At 37.7% G+C, this 17,261-nt stretch overlaps 3 long non-coding RNA genes across 3 annotated transcripts; all 3 read left to right on the forward strand.

The window, feature by feature from the left end:
- The first annotated feature begins 243 nt into the window (after positions 1 to 243).
- Positions 244 to 1,203, forward strand: LOC120548703. The gene is made up of 6 exons (XR_005637255.1): positions 244 to 352; positions 451 to 495; positions 628 to 638; positions 722 to 754; positions 862 to 885; positions 984 to 1,203. It is a non-coding gene; the product is annotated as an uncharacterized LOC120548703 (long non-coding RNA).
- Positions 1,204 to 7,686: 6,483 nt separating this feature from the next.
- LOC120548704 lies at positions 7,687 to 8,772 on the forward strand. Its single transcript, XR_005637256.1, has 3 exons — positions 7,687 to 7,821; positions 7,907 to 7,951; positions 8,758 to 8,772. It is a non-coding gene; the product is annotated as an uncharacterized LOC120548704 (long non-coding RNA).
- A 3,037-nt stretch (positions 8,773 to 11,809) lies between these two features.
- On the forward strand, positions 11,810 to 13,995 carry LOC120548706. The gene is made up of 4 exons (XR_005637257.1): positions 11,810 to 11,865; positions 11,951 to 11,995; positions 13,622 to 13,632; positions 13,718 to 13,995. It is a non-coding gene; the product is annotated as an uncharacterized LOC120548706 (long non-coding RNA).
- The last annotated feature ends 3,266 nt before the right edge of the window (positions 13,996 to 17,261 follow it).

The following is a 17,261-nucleotide window of genomic DNA, read 5'->3' on the forward strand; positions in this document are numbered from 1 at the left end:
CTATTTAGCAAACAAAAGACAGTTGTGCATGAAGGACAACAAGTTTAATGATTCAGAGTAGAACCAGAGCTGGCCTGTAAGGTCTAGTCTACACCAGTTTCATCTCTCTGGATACGCCCCGGTGTCTGTGAAGAGCCCACATTTCATGTTTTGACGTGTAACTGTCAGTCACAAACACAGTCAGTTATTTTCCAGGCCAAACCCAAATCTCAACTGCAACTATCAAACAATCACATTTCAGAACATGAGACTTTCGCGCAGCACTAACACACCCACATTCGTCATCTCGACACCTTATAAATACAGACAGAACACACAGATCAGACACGGATCATTTGGATTTCTGCACCAGGTATGTAATGGAATAGCAGCTATTTTGCTTATTCGTAATGACCGCTAGGTAACTTACTGATTCTGGTACTGATTCTTTCTTTAATTTTTGTTCCCCAGGAAAATACTTTTTACTGCACTTATCACCAAGACAAGACAAAATGAGTAATTGTTACATTTTTTAAGAATGCTTTTGAAGAGTTGTCTGTTTTTTTTGTTGTTTAGTTAATGTGTAATTTTTGTGTTAATTCCCAAATTTCTAATTTACTTTGTTTTTTTGTTTTTTTTCCATCACAGGTGATAAAAAGGTGAGTTTATTTCCCTGAAGTGTTTTAGGTCTGTGACTAACAGCATGAAAACGTGTGCTTAAAAAGCTGTTTCCCTCTCGCAGGGCAAGGCACCAGAAGGGAAAGGATGTGACGGAGTAAGACATCTTTCATCTTCCTAATGTGTGCTTCATACTAGATTATCCCACTGGCTGATTCTATGACTTTGTAGCACTTGTGTTAATTTCCCAATTTTCTTTTACAGGAAGGAAAAGGAAAGTGTGGAACGGTAAGTTTTACAACCGTTTTGAATTAAAACTATGCAGCCATTTATCTCTCTGTGTTTTAAGAAAATGTATCAACTATTGTTCTTATGATTGTTTACAGGGGGCAGCAGTACCTGGAAAAGAACATGGAAAAGATCATGGAAAAGATCATGGAAAAGATCATGGAAAAGGAAAAGAAGGTGGACAGGCTAAACCAGATGAAAAGAAAGGAGGTCATGGTCCTGGTAAATGAAGAAGAACTCCTTGAATCGACATTCTGTGATAATGATTGTAAAAAATTCAATACATAATCTTTAATAAAGTAATCCAGGAAAAGGCAAGACTGGTTTGTTTATTCACATGAATCAAATGAATCGGTGGCAGACTCTAACTTCAACACATTTATCCAAAAAGATGCATATGAACTTGTCTCTATAATTTGAGGGTGGTAAAGATGCACAGCTGGCTGATATCTATGCAGAGCATCGTTTTGCAGAGGAATATGATGATGTGGGTTTATTATGAATATTTCAGCTATGACAACATCATGTGGCAAACAAATATTTGGAGAACCTCTGCATAGGACGGACAGATTGAGTTGGTGAAATAAAATGCAATTAAAGTCTGTTCGATATTCTACAATACAGATCAATCAACCCCTACTAAACCAATATCATACTGAAACAACATGATGAAGCATAGCATTAACTCACTGGTATGTGGCTACAACAGAAAATATACTGATAAAATGAAGTTCAATAAACACAAATACATGAGTGACTATAGGAACATTTTAAAATATTATAGTGATGTTATAAATGAGAATAGAAAAAGATCCAAAGCCATCCTAAACTACCAGACACTTCCTAAGATTTCCTGGAATATTATATTGGGCTTATCGTGAACCTTTCCCATTAACAGTCCATTCAACAAAAACTAAACCAGTAGATTTTAGACTTCATAAAGTGTGGTAAATTGTTCCGAGGGTGATGCAAGAAGACAGACGATTCCAAAAGTTTTTTTTTTTATTATTTTTTTATTTCTTTATTTAATCAGGGACAGAGCACAAAAAACATTAGTCTATAAAAGAAGAGATGTCATGTGCCAGGTTATAGCAAAAAATGCTAATTTCCACCCGCAGTCCCTGGACAGGTTGATGTTATACTTACAAAAATTCATAAAATATATACACAATAATACATGAAAGCATTACTTCACTAACATCATAAAAACACTCTCCACTTCAGGAATGTATCACTCACTCACAGTTTACATCATTCATATCACAGTCATTCAGTGCGTACAAATTTGCTTTGATAATAACCACTGTTTGGTCACGCGTGTAAAAGTACTATAATTTGTGCATGAAATAATTTCTTTTGGAAGAGTGTTCCAAAGGCTCGCTGCTTTATAAGAGAACGATTGTTTGGGAGGATGAATGTGCAAAAATGTAAAAATAACTTCCTGTTTGATTATAATACCTTTTGGGGAGTGTGCTCATCAAATGTCATGAGAATCGGACAATCAGATTTTGGAAACACAATAAAGCACAATATTAAGTTACATAATAGGGGACTTAAGGTGCTTTTTGCTTCATTTTCACATTTGTAAGCATTTTCTGTGTCAAAAGTTGTTTTAAGGACTAGTTTGATATTTTGGGGAGTTTGCTTATTGTCTAGATTTAGATGAGAAGATTGATAGCACTCTCATGTGTTTTTGCTAAATATGAGGCTAGCACCACCAGCTGGTGACTATAATATTAAAAAAAAAAATCCACTGGAGATGAATTGGAATAAATGAAACAATAAAAGCAATGAAAAAGAATATGCAATTGAAATGAGAGCAAAAAAATAAAATGAATGGAGAAAAAGAAGTGGGTATAATTTGAATGAACTGCATTTGCATTATAAACTAGCATCACTGTTTTATAAAATTATAAAATCAGCAGTTTTCCCTATGTTTTTTCTTCACTTCACTTATCAATAACCTGTGAGCTGTCCTCACCACCAGGGGGCCCTGCTCACTGTAAACCATATCCTGTTGCAGCATCATACAGAACATATTGGTGATGGTACATTGTGAAATGTACCATTACCTGCCCTTGCTGACCCCTACCAGATAGACACAATAACCAAATTTATTTTCTCATTCCTCAAATCAATAAAGAAATAGGAAGATATGCATTTCAACATAAAGCACCTTATGAGTGGAATAAGCTTCCAATTTCAATTTGTTCTTTGACTTCCTTTCCAATGTTTAATAATGCCCTTGCTCAACATCTTCAGAATACATGCAATTGTTTTTAATTTTTGAGATCTATGTGCTGGTTTGAGTGCACAGATCAGGACAGATGCTGGAGCATTATTGGTGGCCACTACCTCACTACTGCTCTACAGTAGTTACCACTGATAGAGTTGATACCCTTAAACGGGACTAAATTAAACCTATTTTAAGCATGGTGCATTTATCCCTTACATTTACATTTCTGTGTGCATACGTGTTTACTGGTGTCTAGATGTGTGTTTTGGTACATACATATTTCATGTGTTTACTTTGTTGAGGGATGAGTGAGCAACCTTTGGAGAGTCTTGTATGAGTGAATGTCTTGTTTGTATGAGTTATGTATTATATATTTCTGCACTTACCATTATTGTAAAGTAAGTTGTTTTTTATTGTTGTTGTTTTTGTTTGTTTTTCTGTTTGACTGCCGCTGTAAGGTCAATGTCAATTTCTGTACCTGGACTCGTGGACCCCCTCGAAAACAAGATGGTTCATCTCAAGGGGTTATTCCTCTTGAATAAATAAATGTCAATATATATATTTTTGATGGTAGAATAAAAATCTGGATCAATAAAGTTGATCATAATTGTCTTGACTAAAAATAATTGCTTGTTTTGCTAATAACACTGGCAGTGGAGTGAATAGCAATGATCAACAGACTCATTCAGGCTTTATTTACTCATGTCAGGTTTTCACATTTTTCTGTTTGTTTTTTTCTTCAACTGATTTTTTTTTTTTTTAAATGGGGGGGGGGTATTTTAGGCATTTATTTTTGACAGGACAGCTGAAGAAATGAAGGGGAAGAGAGAGAGGGGAATGACACGCGGCAAAGGGCTGCAGGTCAGAGTCAAACCCGGGCCCGCTGCATTGAGGAGTGAACCTCTGTATATGGGTGCCCGCTCTATCAACTGAGCTATCCGGGCGCCCAAATGATTATCAAAAGTCACAAAATGATCTACATTATGAGAGATGCTGCAGCTTTAAAACAGATGCTTCACATAATATAATTGTCACAATGTTTTACAGGTGAGGTTATTTGCATGTAAGTAAGGTATGCACTACATACATTCAAGTTGGAGCATGTTCAGATGTGCCTATTTTCTTTCAGCTATGACATGAGACAGAGCTAGATGAAAATATGAGAATAGAAAATGTTTGGACATGTCTGCAGCTCAGAAAACAAAATGTCATTTCAGGTCATAATGATTTAGGTGTCAACTTCAAAACTGCAAAACTCACCTGGACAGACACGTTGGCCTGTCCTCTAGTGACTTACTTCTGGATCACCTCATGTGATATAATAGATCTCATTTTGTATGAATGTCTTGAGACAGTGACAGGTGTGTCCTAGAGCTGTGATCTGTATACCTGTTGTAAAAACCCAGACAGAAAATGACGATGTTGTTGTTATTGTTGCCGTCTGAACTGGTGGTTACAGACAAAAACAATTTAAAACCCAAAAAAAGGGGGCGCCTTTTTTTTTTGTGGCGGGTGGGGGGGCTTCCCCCCCCCCCAAACCTCCCCAAAAAAATTTTGAGATGCTTGTACTTCAGTGTTTTTATTCTATGCTACTTTACGTGTAATGGACTAAATTGTAGAGGCAAATACTGTACTTTTTTTTACATTTTTTCTTTAAATGAACAATATTTTTCATGTAAAATATGATGAGCTTATAAAAGATGATGCATGATTATAAGTGAACTTCCCAACAGTACAAAAAGTCAACTCCAACTTAACTAGCCAAACATTAAAATGATACAAACATAATAATGCATCAGTAAGAATAATCTAATAATATGACACTCAGACAGGGGCCAGTCTGACAGCCAATGGAGCTAGCAGGAATTCTACTTTTTTTGTGTGTGGGATTACTTATTTTACTTATGTAAACAATCTCAATACTTCCACCACTGCTACTCAGCGATTATTTGGTGTTGTAATGCAACATGTTCTGTTGAGATTTAACATTTGTGTTTGTGCCGCAATAATGCTGCCACTCTATATCCTGCAAGATAGGTGCCTGCTGCACCCTGCAGAACCTGTTTGCATGAGGCATAATTAAATAAATGCATCAATAACAAAGCTCTCATACTTGTAACATGTGAGACTAATACCTAGAATTGTTAGTTTACAGTGTATGCAGCTTTTGCTGAATACAGGATTTAATAATATGAAAAACAAGCCAGTACATTTAGATAGATAGACATTTATTGATCCTTTCGGAAATTCATCTTGCACCATACAGCTCATCAGATAGACAGACCAACAATACATAACACCAAGTATCTCTACATTATAAAATAGCAAAGTGCAGTATCATTAGCACCAATGGGCTATCAATAGTAAGGTAAAACATCATCAGTGACATTTTAATATTATACCAAAGTGCAGTATTATCACACAGAAAGGATCAAGTTATTTTCCCTAACTTATTCAGTAGTGTAATGCTGGTAGGAATAAATGATTTGCGAGCCCGGTTGGTTTGTAAGGACGGCACCCTATATCTTCTGCCTGATGGCAGCACCTCACATGCCTGGAATAGGGGATGTAGCCCGTCACCGCAAATTGCTTGTCCTTTTTTTCACCACCGTGGACTCACAGATCATGGTTAGAGAATTTAATAGATAACTATTGTTAACTATCCTGCGTAATTTACTTTTGTTTGTCACTGACAAAGACAACTGACAGGCAATGGGGGCAGAAAGTTAAAATACTCTCAACAAAAGAGTAATAGAAAAGGATCATCATGTCTCTTTCTACTCTGAACTGTCTCAGCTTCCGCATGAAATACAGTCGCTGCATACCCTTTTTATAGATGGCATCGGTATTGGAATTCCATGATAGCTTAGCGTCTATTATTGTTCCTAAGTATTTATACTCCCCTACTACTTCAATCCCTTGCCCCTCCGTAGTCTGCTGGTGGGTCGAAACCCCACTTCTAAAGTAAAATATAATTTCTTTAGCTTTCTTCGTGTTTAGAAGAAGACAACTGGACCTGCACCATTGTATAAACTGATCTACCCAAGCTCGGTAGTTGGTTTCATCATTATCCCGTATCAAAACCTACAAACGCTGTATCATCAGCAAATTTTATTGTAACTTGCACCGGTGTGATTGTAATAATGGGAGAAGACACTGCTTCATTTACCCTGACACACTGCACTCAGTCAGTCAGAAAGGACTCAACCCATCTGATGATGTCACTATGCACTCACAACTGCAATACCCTCTCCATCATAATGTGAGGCCTAATGGTGTTGAATGCAGATGAGAAGTCTGTAAATAACACACAAACATATCGTTTGGGCTGATCAAGGTGACAATAAATATTATGGAGCATATACAATAAGGTGTCATCAGTGCTCCTTTCTGTCCTGTATGCAAATTGTAGAGGGTCAATAACACATTGCACATCTCCTAGAACAGGTTTTAAGACAATCTTCTCAAGACTTTTCATTACAATAGAAGTTAAGGCAACTGGACGATAGTCATTTAAGGCAGATGGTTTTGCCACTTTGGTACCGGCACTATCAGTGAGGTTTTCCAGGCCTTTGGAATGTAATGTGTGTCAAGAGAGATTTGAAAAAGCTGCCCGAATATAGAGCTAAGTTGTTCCCTACACTCCTTTATAACCCTTCCTCTGATCTTGTCAGGACCAGCTGCCTTTTTTGGATCAATCTTTTTGAAGACTCTATGCACCTCCTCAACTGTTACAACCAGGGGAGGGCCACAATTAAGTTGTTGTCTGATAGAATTACACTCTGAGGAGAAATCTAATGTATCAAATCTTGCATAAAAAGTATTTAGTTCATTTGCAAGGGTCAGGTCATCTCCATTTGTGTGAATGTGGCTTCTCCTCACCTCCTTCCCTATCATTGTGTACATCCCTTGCCATGCCTGTTTTAAGTCATTACCCTTCATTTTCGACTCAATCTGTAGTTTATATTTATGCTTGCACATATTGGTTAAATGCCTTATGTCCCTTTGTACAACCTTCATCTGAGCCATTTCCCCTTGTTCAAAAGCTTCCCTTTTCCTTTTCAGTGCTACTTTGAGTTCTTTATTTACCCATGGTTTGTTGTTGGGAAATACTTTAATGTTTTTATATGTAATTACACAGTCCACACAAAACTGAATATAATCTGTCACCACAGAGTTTAATTCCTCCAGATCCCTGCAAGTGTCAAAGAAAGTGTCCCATATTGTACAGTCAAAACAGCATCTGTATGCTCATGATCTTAGTTAGAATTGGCAAATTCAACTTAATTGAAGTAAAACGTTTTGTTTCTGCAAGGATTTGTTTACTGTAACTTAGTTTAAGTTCACAATTAAGTGACAATATTGGCATTTTAGTTGTGCAAAATGGAGAACAGGTTTGATGATTCCGAGTAGAAAAAACGCTGACCTGTAATGTTAAGGTTGGGCCAGTTTTTTCTCTCAGGTTACACCCCTGCTTTAAGGTGTCTGTGAAAATTCCTTAGTTTTGAGGTGGAATTAGACTCTCAGAGAGAAAAAAACTAGGCCGAACCCAAGTCTTACCTGTTCTGCAGCTATCAGTCACATTTCAGAACACAAGACTTGCCTGCAGCACAAACACCCACATTCGTCACCTCATATACCTCCTTATAAACACACTGAACACACACATCAGACACAGATCATTTGGGTTTCTGCACCAGGTATGTAATGGAATAGCAGACTGTTGCTTATTCGTAATGACTGCTAGGTAACTTACTGATTCTCCTTCATTTTATTTCTATTCAGGAAAAAACTTTCTACTGCACTTATCAACAAGACAAGACATCATGAGTAAGTCCCTTGATTCATTTTTTCCTTTTTTTAAGAATGCTAGTTTTCTGTGCAGAAAAATATATTGGTAGGCTTTTTATGTTATGTTTGTGCACACACCTAGCACTTAGTCTGTATATGAGCACGTTTTCTAAGTATTTATCTGTATTTCCAGTACTTGATCCAGTAGCTACATGTTAGATTTGTCAGATTTGCTGACATTATTGTTTCTACACACAAAAGTATGCATATATATTTGTGAACTGAAAGGTCGAAATTAGTGCGTTTTGCCCATTTCCACGTGTCGTACTTTAACAAACTCCTCCTACAGATTTCATCCGATGGACTTCAATTTTGGTGTGTGCCATCTCAACACCTTAAAGATGAAGTTATTAAAGCAAAACTTTTTGTCAAACAGTGTTGGCGTGGCAGAATTTTGGTTCCCAGGAATTGAAATACTTCACACAAATGAGTGAAAGCATTTCATTCATTGTCACAGACAATTTAAACAATAGAACAATACCATTTCCAATTATGTGTTGATGAGAATGATTTCATTCTGTGGTGCAATAAGATCATCAACTTGTTATTTGAAAGGCAGCATTGGCTTAAATTCAACAAAGACTGCATTCAAAATGTTTTTATTAAACTGTTCACTTGCAACTGCTATTGACCACGTTTTAGTTCATGTGTAACTTCTCTTTTAATTTGCAATTTTGACTTTGTTCTTTGTTTTTCAATCACAGGCGATAAAAAATATATTTTTGTTTATTAATGTGTAATTTCTACTCTAATTTACTTTTTTGTTTTTTGTTTTTCTATCACAGGTGATAACCAGGTATTTATTCTATGCTTCTTTACTTGTAATGAATTAAATTGTAGAGGCAAATACTGTACTTTTTATTACATTTTTTCTTTAAATGAATAATATTTTTCATGTAAAATATGATCAGCTTATAAAAGATGATGCATGATTATAGATGAACTTTCCAACAGTACAAAAAGTCAACTCCAACTTAACTATCCAAACATTAAAATGATACAAACATAATAATGCATCAGTAAGAATAATCTAATATTATGACTCAGACAGGGGCCAGTCTGACAGCCAATGGACACTGGAACTTTTGCTGATATACTTTGTGATCTCAAGTGAAACTATAAAAATACAAATGCAGGAATTCTACTTGTAATGGAGTTTGTTTTTTTTTAGTGTGGGATTGCTTATTTTACTTATGTAAACAATCTCAATACTTCCACCACTGCTACTCAGCGATGATTTGGTGTTGTAATGCAACGTGTTCTGTTGAGATTCAATATTTGTGTTTGTGCCGCAGTAATACTGCCACTCTATATGAATTAATGAAACCTGTATTGCCCCCCTCCAGGGAATAGCTAAGATGAATCAATAAATAATTAAATAAATAATCAATAGTGCACATTATAAAATGTCTATGTGCCTGTGTCTGATCTGTTCAGAAAATGAATGCTCCTCGGCACAAATGATGTAATGGCACGTTTGGTTTTTGTTAGGGGTATTCGAAATCCACATCCAGAGGGGAGGGGGGAAAACTCTGAGAAAAGTGGGTAGGATGGATCCTCCAGTATCCTCAGGGCCAGATTGAGGGTATGCTGTTCTGTGAGGTTGGAGATGCTTTTAACATCGGATCCAGTAATTTTCATGCCCATTTTAGTCACCTTGTCCAGCATGTTCCTGTTATGGACAGAAAACTCCAGTGTTTGTCATGATGGTTCTTGACTGCCTGTGACCCGCCCTCACATACTGTTGTCTGCCTGTTAAAAAGCCCTGAATCCACTTTACAAGAGTGAGGTTTACACCCATGTTTGTCAGATTCTCTATCAACATGTATGATTGGATGGTGTTGAAAGCTGAAGAGAAGTCTGCAAACAGGATACGTACATGAGAGGCAGGTGTTTCAAGGTGTTTGTAAATTCCATTCAGGAGGGTGGTGACAGCAACTTCCACTCCCCTTTCCTCTGTACAACTGTAATGTATCCATGTGAGCTTGGGTTTGTATTTTGAGACAAATTAAAATGATCCGCTCAAAGCACTTCATAGCAACAGAAGTAAGTGCCACTGGTCTACAATTGTTCAGTCCAACTGGTTTGGGTTTCTTAGGATGGATGGATGGATGGATGGATGGATGGATGGATAGATAGATAGATAGATAGATAGATAGATAGATAGATAGATAGATAGATAGATAGATAGATAGATAGATAGATAGATAGATAGATAGATAGATAGACAGATAGATAGATAGATAGATAGATAGATAGATACTTTATTGATCCCCAAGGGGAAATTGAAGGTCCCAGTAGCTTAAGACATCACACACAACATTCACATGCATCACAAACAAGATGATAAAAAAGCAAATCCACATGAATAGAATGGACAAAGTGGTAGAATTTCCACTGTTTTCCACAACACTGTGTCAAGTGATTTCTGAAACAGTCCTCTGAACACCGGGCTCAGTTGTTCTTTGCAGCTCTTTAGGATGGTGCTTTCCAGCCTGTCCAGGTCGGCAGCTTTCCATGTCCTCATATGGGAGAAGATCAACATCCGCATGGTCGTTGAGATCTACACTGTCAAAAACGCTCCACTCCGTGCAGTCAAAACAGCCCCGCCCCACCAAGCTGTCACGTTGGCATCGCCCCACACACGCACTGATGTGATTTTAGGTTTTTCCCTTTTCAGTTTTTGTTGGTAAGAGGTAGAGCTGCAACTAACGATTATTTCCATAGTCGATTAATCTGTTAATTTTTTTTTTTCTCGATTAATCGATTAGTTGTTTGGTCTATATAAAATGTCAGAAAATGGTGAAAAATGTGGATCAGTGTTTCCCAAAAGCCCAAGATGACGTCCTCAAATGTTTTGTTTTGTCCACAACTCAAAGATATTCAGTTTACTGTCACAGAGGAGAGAAGAAACTAGAAAATATTCACATTTAAGAAGCTGGAATCAAAGAAGTTTTAATTTTGTCTTAAAAAAATTACTCAAACCAACTAATCGATTATCAAAATAGTTGGCGATTAATTTAAAAGTTGAAAACTAATAGATTAATCTTTGCAGCTCTAGTAAGAGGTCAGTAAAAAGAGTGTTATGATCTGACCCGCCTAGTGGTGGCATTTTTTATGTTGCCATATTGTTTTTGATCCACGCGTGGCGCACTTCATATTGCTGATAGTCGGGTAGTGCAGATGACAAGGAGCAGCCATTACAGTCACCCAGAATAAATTTGGGAGTGTCTGGGGATGCTGCCTCAAGTTCTTGTGTATGGTGATAACCGAAAGGAGTTCTAGGTTTGGGGAATTGATGGTGTGTCTAATGATATGGTGTCTACACCACTTGGTGTTAATGTACATGCATAGTCCTCCACCGATTGATTTCCCCATGGCTTGTTGTTCTCTGTCAAGTCTTAACGGTGTACCAAAGCCAGGTAGGGAAAGGCTGTCATCGTTCACTGTACGGTTTAACCAAGTCTCACTGAAGCATAACAGACAACTATCTCTGTATTCATACAGGTATTGCGTAGAGGTATGGAGTTCATCTAATTTGTTCCTTAACAATCTCACATTAGAGAGGACTATAGTTGGTAGTGGGGGTTTAGATCCTCTTGCACGAACGCAGTGTTTAATTCCTCCTCTCGAGCCAAGCTTTCTCTTTTTCCTGACAGGTCGCTGTTTAGGCCTATCCTGCAGGACCTGTTCGCATGAGGCATACTTAAATAAATGCATCAATAAATGATCTCATACTTGTAACATGTGAGACTAATACCTTGAATTGGTAGAATTGGTATCTGTTCTGCAACTATCAAACACACCTGCATTCGTCACCTCATATACCTCCTTATAAACACACTGAACACACATCACACATCAGACACAGATCATTTGGGTTTCTGCACCAGGTATGTAATGGAATAGCAGAATGTTGCTTATTCTTAATGACTGCTAGGTAACTTACTGATTCTCCTTCATTTTATTTCTATTCAGGAAAAAACTTTCTACTGCACTTATCATCAAGACAAGACATTATGAGTAAGTCCCTTGATTAATTTTTCCTTTATTTTAAGAATGCTAGTTTTCTGTGCAGAAAAATATAGGCATTTTTTATGCTTGTGCACACACCTGACAGTTAGTCTGTATATGAGCACGTTTTGTGTATTAAGTATATTAAGTATTTCTCTGTATTTCAGTATTAAATCTATCATGTAACTACATGTTAGATTTTTCAGATTTGCTGACATGCTTATTTCTACACATAAAAGTGTGCATATATGAATTGAATTGAAAGTTCGAAATTAGGGCCCTATTTTAACGATCTAAGTGCACGGCGTGAAGCGCATGGCACAGGTGCGTTCACGGCGTGTCCAAATCCACTTTTGCTAGTTTGACGGCGGAAAAAAAGGGTCTGTGCATTTGTAGGCTACCTTGGCACATTGCTATTATGATGGCGGATTTGCACCGTAATATTTTTATCTGTAATCTTTTACATGTTTGTGTGCTGTTGCGCTTCCTTGTGTGTGTGTGTGTGTGTGTGTGTGTAACAAGCATAGTGTGTGTGTGTGTGCTGTGCATAAGCCTAGGCGCATTTTACTAATGCGGTGTTAAAATAATAATGAAATGCTGCGCTATTGACTTTAGACCAGGTTTTTGTTGGTCAATGGCAAGATCACTTTCCACTGCCTCAAGATAGATATATGCCAAGAATTCACCTGAATGCACCTCCCTGTAAGACCAGCACGCCCATGGGCGCAAAGATGGGTGCAGGTGCATTTGCTATTTAAAAGACGTGGGCATTGGACAGTGTAGTATACTCCACGTTTAAACTAGCAAAGACACTTGCATTGGGCTTTGCACCTCCTAGAGATTTCATCCGATCTTCTTTGGTCTGTGCCATCTTAAGACCTTAAAGATAAAAAGTTATTAAAAGAAACACTTTTGGTCATGGGGCCTGGCCGTGGCAGGGCGGCCATTTCGTGCATTTCGCCATCGAAACAGGAAGTGGGTGTAACTTGAGTGTACATTGTCCGAAACTCGGCTCGAAACTTTTCAGGATTCATAAGAGTTCAATCCTGACGACATCTACAGGCCGATATTGGCTCAAAGTTATAGCACCCCCTAGTGGCAACAGGAAGTAGGCCTAAAGTCAAGGTGCTATACTTTAACGAACTACAGATTTCATCCGATGGACTTGGTGTGTGCCATCTCAACACCTTAAAGATGAAGTTATTAAAGCAAAACTTTTTGTCAAACAGTGTGGGCGTGGCGGGATTTTGGTTCCCAGGAATTGAAATACTTGTACTACACACAAATGAGTGAAAGAATTTCTTTCATTGTCACAGACAATTTAAACAATAGAACAATACCATTTCCAATTATGTGTTGATGAGAATTATTTAATTCTGTGGTGCAATAAGATCATCAACTTGTTATTTGAAAGGCATCATTGGCTTAAATTCAACAAAGACTGCATTAAAAATGTTTTTATTAAACTGTTCACTTGCATCTGCTATTGACCACGTTTTAGTTCATGTGTAAGTTCTCTTTTAATTTGCAATTTTGACTTTGTTCTTTGTCTTTCAAACACAGGCGACAAAAAATTTATTTGTTTAGTTAATGTGTAATTTCTACTTTAATTTACTTTTTTTTTTCTCATCACAGGTGATAACCAGGTAAGTTTGTTTCCTTACAGTGTTTTAGGTCTGTGACTAACAGAATGAAAACACGTGTACTAAAAAAGCTGTTTTCCTCTCCCAGGGCGCGCCAGCCACGGGGCCAGAGGTGACAGGACCTGACGCAGACGGACATGGAAAACATCATGGAAAACATGGAAAACATCACGAAATACATCATGGAATACATCATGGGAAAGAACATAAAGACAAGGGAGAAGGAAAACCAGATGAAACGAAAGGAGGTCATGGTCATGGTCATGGTCATGGTCATGGTAAATGATGAAGAATCGACAATCTGTGATAATGATTATAAAGAATTCAATACATAATCTCTAATAAACTAATCCAGAAAAAAAGCAAGACTGGTCTATTTTTATTAACATGAATAAAATGTCAGTGGCAGACTCTAACTTCCAACACATTTATCCAAAAAGATGCATACGAACTTAATAATAAATCATTTGAGGGTGGTAAACATGCACAGCTGCCTGATATCTATGCAGAGCATTGTTTTGCAGAGGAATATGATGATGTGGGTTTGTTATGAATATTTCAGGTATGACATCATGTGGCAAATTAAGTTTGTGAAATAAAATGCAATAAAAGTCAGTTTGATATAAACCAATATTATAATGAAACAGCATGATGAAATATAGCATTAACTCACTGGTATGTGGCTACAACAGAAAATATACTGATAAGATTAAGTTCTATAAACCCAAATACTCAGTGACAGAAACATGAGTGACTATTTTAAAATATTATAGTGATGTTATTAACAAGATAAAAGAATACTAAAGATCCAAAATCAGCAGACACTGAAGATCCAAAATCAGCAGAAACTAGTTTTAAGAAGTACTTTATTTTGGGGTTATTTTCGCTTTCCTGTTAGGAGTTAGATGAGAAGATTGATAGCACTCTAATATGTAAGAGTGATATTAATCTTTGTATCTTACTCTTTTCGAAGTGAATAAGTATACCACACATATTTATTTAAATATTAAGTAATATAAAGTATAAAAAATGTTATGGTGCATATTTTCAGTATTTGAACAAAAATACCAAAAAGTCTTGTTTTCTACATTTCTCGTATATAGATATTATTTTTTTAAAGAAATAACTATAGCCCAGAGGCGTATATTCTGTACAGAGTTCATAATCCTGGTGGCCTGAGGGAACAACTGAACTAATTATAACTGCAGAGAACAAATTCTGTTTTCTTTTTTAAGATCAATTTTTTATTGGTTTTATATTTTTAAACATACAGAACAGACAAACACAATTGAACAAGAACAACAACCCTCTCCCACCCCCCACCTTCTGCGGTCTCGAGGAAAACAAAAACAGAAATCACACCTTGCCTAGTTGCTTTCCTCTAATTATTGTGATGCTGAGGTTATTAGGACGGATACTTGTGCTGCTGCGTTTTTCCATAGGTCTATGGTCGATGACTTGGCTGTGTTAATCCTTGCTGTAGAGAGTTCAAGCATTACTATGTCTAGTAAATACGCCAACCACTGTTTTATACAAAGCGAGTGTGTGTGTGTGTGTGGAGGGGGGGAGCCAGCGCTGAGTTATCATTTTCTTGGTTGCAGTTGATCCGGCTAGCCAAATTTTCTTTTGTCTCCCAAGTAGGTGTAATTTAGAGTCATCATTAAGTAACAAAACAATCGGGTCAGTAGGAATTCGACATCCTATCACATCAGATATTATTGATGTTGTTTTATTCCGAAACTCATGCACCTGTTCACACTCCCAGACCATGTGCAGGAAAGTTCCAGTTTGTTCAGGTTGGCAGAACGTGCAATAGGGAGTAGGAATGACTTTAGAGACGTATCACTTCTGAGGAGTCCAATATGTCCTATGGCATATGTTGAAGTGGATCTGCTGGTGATTTGGGTTCTTGGAACAATGGGAAATGTTGTCCCAAACTGTTAAATTAATTACGTTCCCCTCCGAGCTCAGCTCTCGCTCCCATTTCTTTACTATTGGGAGTTCTCCTACGGATACTTGCATCAGTTTAGCATAAATCCTGGACACTAATCCTCTCACCGGAGAATTAACAAGCCATTTAATGATTGGGTGCATCTCAAGACTGTGTACCCCATGGTACTCCATAACATTTTAGGGCTGATCTTAAGCAAATATAAAGGAAGAAGGATGTCCTAGGGACCTCAAAGCTAGCTCTCAGGTGATGAGGGGTCCATCCACACTCTGAGGGCCCGTAGCTGAAAGGCTCTGTGGTACACTTTAAGGTTGGGGAGGGTCAGGCCTCCCGTGTTTGTGGTATGTTGCAGGGTAGAGTATTTTAGCCTAGGTGTTTCATTATTCCAAATATACTGCCGAATAACGGTATCAAGTTTCTTCCAGAAATGTATTGCTGGTGGTAAGGGGATCATTGTACTTAAGAAATTCACACGAGGAATTATGTTCATTTTAACAACAGCAATCCTGGACCGTAGCAATGTCGGCAGCGCAGACCAATTGGCCAGATCCCTTTGAACACTACTTAGTATAGTTTCATAGTTGTCCTGGACAACTCGCTGTAGCGATGCGTGAATGGTGATGCTCAAAATGTAATTTTGCTTTGGGTTGGTATTGTATCACTAATAGTCTGTTGTTTAATAGAAGAAGATTCGATTTATTCCAATTGATTTTATAGCCAGAGATTGAGCCAAATTCGTTAAAGATCTTAAGAATTTTTGGAACAGAGTCCTCGAGGTCACAGCAAAATATCATCTGCAAATAACGATATTGAGTTGTTATTGGATTTAACCTGGACATTACATATTTTATTTTGCCTTATGGCTTGGGCTAATGGTTCAAGAGAGATCGCAAATAGCATGGGAGATAGCGGGCATCCCTGTCGCGAGCCCAGTTCGATGGGAAATGGCTGTGAATGCAGACCATTGGTTGAGACTATGGCCGTGGGATTCGCATATAAGGTAAGTACCATGTCAATGAACTTGGCTCCCAAACCAAGCCTCTCCATTACTTGCCACAAGTAGTTCCACTCTAGACAGTCAAAAGCCTTTTCTGTGGCAGTGATAAAACTGCTGCCGTTGTTGGAAGGTTTTTGGCTTCTTCTATTACATGGAGTAATCTGCGTATATTGTCTGCAGCTTGACGCTTTGGTATAAACCCTGATTGGCTGGGTGGACTAACTTCTCAATGAAGCGTTCTAGACGTAGTGCCAAGACTTTGGAATAAAGCTCAATATCAGTCCCAATGAGGCTGATGGTCCTGTAGTTCGAGCAATCTGTAGGATCTCTGCCCTTTTTGTGTATGACCGAAATTAGTGCAGTATTGGTTTGTCGATGAAAGGTGCCCCTCTCTATGGCCGAGGTTAAAGTTTGTAAAATGGTAGGTCCTAGTGTGTCAGTAGTGTAGTAAGTACTGTAGTAAAAGTTCTGATGGAATTCCATCCAACCCTGGTGTTTTCTCTTTCTTAGCTGTTTTTAACGCTGATTTGAGTTACTCTAACATAATAGGTTGACCCAGTTCTTCTGCCTCCTCTGGGTCAAGAAGAGGCAGGTTTAGCTCTTTCAGGAACTTTTGGCACTGTGTCGGAACCGGATTGCAGGAGGAGTCATACAACTTTGAATAAAAGGATTGGAAAGTGGCGG

This window comes from Perca fluviatilis, chromosome 20 (assembly GCF_010015445.1).
Source record: "Perca fluviatilis chromosome 20, GENO_Pfluv_1.0, whole genome shotgun sequence".
Classification (NCBI taxonomy): Eukaryota; Metazoa; Chordata; class Actinopteri; order Perciformes; family Percidae; genus Perca; species Perca fluviatilis.